The sequence below is a fragment of the Euprymna scolopes genome, chromosome 15 (assembly GCF_053919585.1).
Source record: "Euprymna scolopes isolate OS-2025 chromosome 15, ASM5391958v1, whole genome shotgun sequence".
Classification (NCBI taxonomy): Eukaryota; Metazoa; Mollusca; class Cephalopoda; order Sepiida; family Sepiolidae; genus Euprymna; species Euprymna scolopes.
This window is the reverse complement of record NC_136496.1, coordinates 99,129,012-99,135,686: the sequence shown is the minus strand read 5'-3', so window position 1 is coordinate 99,135,686 and position 6,675 is coordinate 99,129,012. Positions and strand designations below refer to the sequence as shown.

General features: G+C 28.4%; 1 protein-coding gene across 1 annotated transcript in view; it reads left to right on the top strand.

Annotated features, from left to right (window-relative positions):
• LOC145294029 (elongation factor 1-delta-like) overlaps window positions 1-6,675 on the top strand; it is a 46,642-nt gene that overhangs the window by 14,440 nt on the left and 25,527 nt on the right. The gene's annotated exons all lie outside the window — the stretch shown is intronic.

Here is a 6,675-nt window from a genome sequence, read left to right as displayed (position 1 = left end):
TCCTTTCATTTTGTGTATTCTAACCCATTTTTATTTATTAGTTTTCACTTGATTGTAAAAAAAAGAAATTGGATAACCTAGGACGTAATGGTTTAATGTAATTACCCCCCCCCCACACACACACACACTATTTTTCCAAAGCAGTGTTTAATCACTGATCCTGTGGGTAAACCCTTTCCATTCCTTTTATTTTTAAATGATTATTTTATCCTCTCTATTCTCCCATCTCTTTCCATTTACAAAACCAAGAATAGAATGATTAGAGTCCTCACCATGGCCAATTAAGCAGTTAAAAATATAATTTGGTATTTGAACAATAGTATTATAAAGATCTTTTTCTTTTTTTTTTAATCCTTAAAATGGGTGAAATTGTTTTTATTTAGCAAATATGTAGAAATAATTTTAAGGCCTTATATTTGTTTGCTTTTAAAATTCTTTTTTATATAGCCAAAATTGTCATTCATATATATATATATATATATATATATATATATATTCATTCTGTTTTTATGCATTCTGGTGATAGTTTGCTGTTAAATTTTTGTTTTTACTCTTTTTTTCCTTTTTTTTTTCTTTTTTTCTTTTTTTTTTTGTTTTTTTTTTTTGTTTTACAGAAAGGGAATGAAAATTTGGACAACTTTTTTTTTCCATTTTAATTTTATTTGGATTTTACTTCCAATAGAAATAATTTTGAGTGTCTTAACTTTCATTATCTCTGATCTTTGCTTTTTTTTTTTTTTTTTAACCAAAGAATTTCCAGAATTTTCTTAAATAGTAGCATGAATTTTATCTCTCATTTCAACTAAATGAATCTCTACTCTGTCCATATCTATTGAGTGTTGCATGAGCAGTTTGGATTCTTTGTTCTTTTGGAAAAACAGTTTTGGGTTCTCTCTAAACTTCTCACCCTTTTTCTTCCATTTTCCGTAATGACTATTTAGAAGAGTTTGTCTTCCAGAACATTGGACTTCTAGGTGAAAATTCAAATGGTAGATTACCAATTGTTAGTATTTGTTTAACACTAGCAGGCCTACTCAGCATTAACTCGGACAAAAGTGACATATTTCTATTAAAACTTCTATGTCTACTTCCTTGTTTATCTCCTTCTCTCCAACCACTCTTTCTCCTCTGCCCATTTCATTTGTCTCTCTGTACATGCACATACACACAGACAACTCTCTTCTATATAGATTCCTTGGAGAATTAGTTGGCATTTTCCTTCCAAACTAGTATATAAGATAGCTGCTTGGCTGACGAAACTTGGCCCGGTTGACCCCAAAAGAATGAACTTTTATTTTAAATTTTATATATTATTCATCTATGGAAATGACAATCAAGTATATTTTATTTGTTTTTATTTTCTTTTTTTAAGCTTGACCTACAGACAACTGCCTCTTATATAATAGATTAGTGCACTCTGCTCTTAGTGTTGCCCAGAAATAAGACCCTTATATACTCTTAATCACAACCTTGATTTGCAATTCTTAATTGGTTCAAAGGAAATAGCTTTAAAAAATTTATTTCCATTGATCTATTGAATAAACAAACCTTTTTTTTTTCTTTTTTTCCTGACTTTACTCACTAATTTGGTCTCTGATGATTTAAAATTAATATTACAGTATATTTTTCATAACATGATTGAGATCATACTAAATCAGAATATATATGGTTTGTATTTCTGCTAGTTTCTGAGATTTGTCCGGACAGACCACTTTCTTTTATATCTATATAGCTATAAAGATGAAATTGTCTGTGTAAATTTCCCTACCAAATTACTCTGTCAATTTTCAGTCTACAGACTTGAGATTTGACATAAGGGGTATTGACATTTGGGAAAATCTTTTTAATCCGTTTTTTCGCTAGAAATTTGGCTGTCAAGGGGTCAAAGTTCGATTTGATCTTTGAAAACTCTACCAAACTCCTTTGAAACACTTGAAATTTTAGATGTAGGTTCCTTGGACATGTATCAAACTTTTTAACTTGATTTGAGCCCAAAACAAATGTTATGGGGTCAAAATTGGGGTCAAAGTTTAAAAAAAAAAATTGGACCGCTCAGCCAATTTTTGGTCTAAACATTTGAAATTTTACATAAAGGGTATTCAGACATGCAGCAAGCTTTTTAATCAGTTTTTGGGCGAAAATTTGTCTGCAAGAGGTCAAAGTTGAAAGAGTTGACCTTTGCAGACTCTACCAAATTCCTCTGCCAATTTTGGGTTTAAATACTTGAAATTTTAAATGTAGGTTACCTGGACATGAGTCAAACTTAATATATATATATGCACATAAAATTATGAACAGTACATAGGGCCCAAGCAAAGCTGGGCTAAACTGTTAGTAATCTATATATCTATAACACTGTGTATTAGAGGACATTTCTTAACCTATAGTCAACCAATTTTTGATCTACAGACTTGAAATTTGGTATCTAGGATATTCAGACATGTGAAAAACTTAATTTAGCAACTCTTTTCTGGATGAAAACTAAGGAGTCAAATTGAAAAATTGATACGGTTGGGGTGGGAGGCGTATTTTTATCTATTTCAACTGTTTCACGAATGTGTATGCGTGAGTAGTTAACAGATGTTAAAAATATGTAGGTTTGAAAAATCTTTTTTAAAGATTGTGTAATCGTTATCGTACTTGACTCGCTGTCTTTTTCGGTTTTGGTTGCAATCTCAGCTCTAGTATTTTTTACTTACAAGAAGTGAACTGTTTAGAAAGAACATACATATCATACATGCATAGGTCTTGGTGTTTGTATGAATTAAAATATAATATTTATGCGTATTTTATGACTGGGCAATGCCAGGTGGCCTGCTAGTATATTATGATTCTTCAATTATTTTGTGATTAATTTTTTTATCCTCTTCAAAAAAAAAAATCATTGTTATGACTTTTTTCTCTGAACTAAAACATTTCCTTAATTAATCTCTTAAAATGGAATGATTTAATCTGCAAAGATTTAATTTTAAAATTGAAAATATATTTATATAAACAAAACTTATGGCAAAGAAAATGTAATAAATTTGAATTGAAAATTTATCGAATATTTTTAACTGATAAAATGCCTAAAATAATTTTTTTAATTTTATTTACCATATATACTTGTGTATAAGTCGAACTGGGAAACAATTTTAAGGTTATTTTGGGAGAGGGGTTAATTTATACATAGGTAATACTTTTGGAAATGTGGTTAAAGAGCAACTCGGCACTCGATCGTAACATAGAAAACGCCATTTTATTTGTGCCCTCGATATATACTGGTAATCCTACTAATTAATCGCTCTCCTTCCGAACCCCAACATGTAAGCACACATGCGATTTTTCAGTGAGAGACTTAATAATAAATTGGAATAGCTCTCACAATGTTCACTCTAGACGTGGCTATGGGCCTATGTTAGATATGTATTCGGTGATATGACGGATTTTTAGTAGGTTAGGAAGTGTAGTGTTTACGATATGTCGTTCTCCCCTAAGTTCAACAAGTTTCAACTATTTAATGAGACCATTTAATGGCACTTAAAATGCATGTGTTCACATTATTATGGTATATTATGGTTCGTGTAATGTATGCGTTTACGTCATGGTACGTGACATAAATTATATCTAAAAACAGTAATTGCGCCTGCAATCTACAGCATGTCATTGATCAGAATGTCTGATTAGCAACATTTGCGTTCATTGCATGTAAGTGTGCAGTGGGTTGGTTCTATATATGAAAATTGAATAGACCACACTTGCATAAATTCATGTATTATCATTCGCGGATGCCAAGAAACAATTTATAATGTCTTACAAAAAAAAAGAAACAACAAAAAGAAAATTATCTGTACAAGAGCCATGAGACGGACCATTTAACTCGTCTAGAATCTAGTCGACTTATACACAGGTGATACCTAAAATGACACAATTTTTGGTCTTAAAATGCACATGAACAATATATACGATACATTTTTATCGTTGCTCTAACAGTCTTTTCTAAATTGGATGCAAATCAAAGTATAAACATTCTAAATGATTCTGCTTTTAAGAAAGTTTTACCATACTTTATAAAGATTTCTGGTTCTTATCTAGAATTTCCTATACATTAAAAAATAAATAAAAAATAAATTGAATGATGTATGAATCCATGACAAGACAAAAATATATTCCAAAAATCGTGTAAATTATTCCAGTAGTTTTTTTTTTAAATAAATAAAATCAAATTTTATGAGTAATCGAGGAGCGATCTTCTTGCTCACCATTTTGAAAAATAATCCCAAGAAATTTGAGATAACTAAAAAATAATTCAGACTTGCGAGATTTATGTTGCAATACCTACAAATTTTTATTAATCACTTACAAATTATAAAATATCTCTCTCCCTCTCTCTCATATATATATATATATATATATATATATATACAAATTTACAAATTTTTATTAATCACTTACAAATTTTAAAATATATATATATATATATATATATATATATATATATATATATATATATATAAATTAAATTTATGTTGCAATACCTACAAATTTTCATTAATCACTTACAAATTTATAAAAATAAAACTATTTGATCAATTTACATGATTTTTAGAATATTTTTGTTTTATCACGGGTATGTGCATCATACAGAATGTTTCTTTTTGTTTGTTGATATGGGAAGAATCTTGGGCAGGAACTAAATTTCTTTAAACAAATCATTAAAAACTTTTCTGATTAACTAAAGATTAAGAACAAATAAAAAAGGAAAAACGTTTGATGATTCTTTGCATACTTTCTTAAAATTACTTGTGTGAAATTTTTCATCTAAAAGAAAAAAAGAAATACTGAATCCAGATACAGATTTCTGATAAATTAACATGTGGATTCTCATTAGATCACCAAAGTTAAGCAACATGGGTGACTATTTGGGAATACTAGGTGCTGTGTTGAGCCTCACTCATTTTGTGTAAATCAGATGATTATTGTTCTTCGTTTCTCTGATATCTTACTAGTTAGCATCTTTTTAGAAAGATATTGGGTACTTGTGAAGGTTGTGTTGAGTGAAAGTATTTCTGTTGAACAAACTGGATTTGAACTTGCCACACAGAGGTTGTCAGTTTGTCGTTAATTTTTGAACAAATGTTATCTCCCAGTGCTGCATGTGGGAGAACAATGATGCCTTTCTACTAAAAACAGCTTGTAGCTAACAACCGCAAAATAAAGTTAATCCTCTATATAATACCTATATTTTTAAACAGTGCACAACATAGAAGTGTTAATGGATAAAGACACACATTATGGACTCCTGGCTAAGCTTGATTCGAAATGGATCTATTGCATTTCTTTTATACAGTTGGGAAGTTTTTAGAAAGACATTGAGTATTTAGTTTTCATAAAATGCTAGCTTTAATTTAAAGAATGATTTTCAATAGGTATTCTTTCAGCATTATGTGCCATAAAACATGTACTTCAAATCTGTTTGAAATAATGTAGTTTATGTTGGTTACTAATCAGTAGAGGAAGGGAGGGAGGGCATTTAAATCTCCAAAAATGTATACAAATTGAAGATACAAGAATGATGACGTCAAAACAATCTTTTCAACATAATTTACATAAAGAATTTTTAATCTTATTGTGTTTCTTAGAATACATTTGCATTTTATCAGACTCCAAATGTTTTATTCTGATTGCCAGTTGAGAATAAAAAAGCACTAATAAAAAAAAAATAAATAAATCATGAAGTATTAAAATGTTAAAGTAAGTCATCTATTGAATTCGACTTTTGATGTTTTTTTTTTTTGTTTTGTTTTTTTTTGTATCATTCAATGAGAGAAGTCTTTGTTTAAAGCGGTTCGTGTAAATTTAGCAGTTTCTGTACCTGACATTATTTGAAAAGCCTTGTTTGAGACATTTTATGTTGGTTAATAATTTTAACTCTTAACCTTTTAGTCTTTGTCAAAAAAAATTTTTTTTGTCCCAAGTTGAAGTGCATAATTAATTAATAAACCTTATTTCCTTAGAAAATTTTCTTTAATTGTAGTAAAATGAAATGTATCAATTCTTTTATGGATTACTTAATACTCCATAATTATTGTAGATAGGCTGATATTTTAACCTGTACAAGTTGGGGATCGTACCCCCCCCCTTTTTTTTGTTTTGTTCAATTTATTTAATTTGCTTTTTATGTATCTAATCCCCAATCACTCAAATTATCTATGCTACATATTTTTTTTAGTAAACCATAATAAAAACTAGTGAAACCTGTGGAAAATCCATAGTAGTTGAAAATTTTTAAAACGCATAAATAAAATAAAAAATTCAATAATGACAAATTTAAAACAATTTTTTTTAGAAAATTCTTCCTTTTTTAAAAGCTAAAAAGAATTGATTTAAAAAATTTATATTTTTATGAAAATTTAACATAACACATTTTTTCTGAATTTCAATATAAATTATAACAGATGTCAATTCACTTGCACATTTTTTTTTTTTTTTAAAAGAATTTATAATAATAATAAAAAAAATCTGTCTCCTCAACTTGACTATTTAAAATATATATATATAGAATAAAATAGCCAATTTAAAACTGTAAACAGCCTTTTTTTTTCTTCTTCTTCTTTGAAAATTTTTGGAGAGGAAATGGTTTTAATGATTTTTAACTGATAAAAAGTGACTATAAAGGGAATTAATTCATTTCTC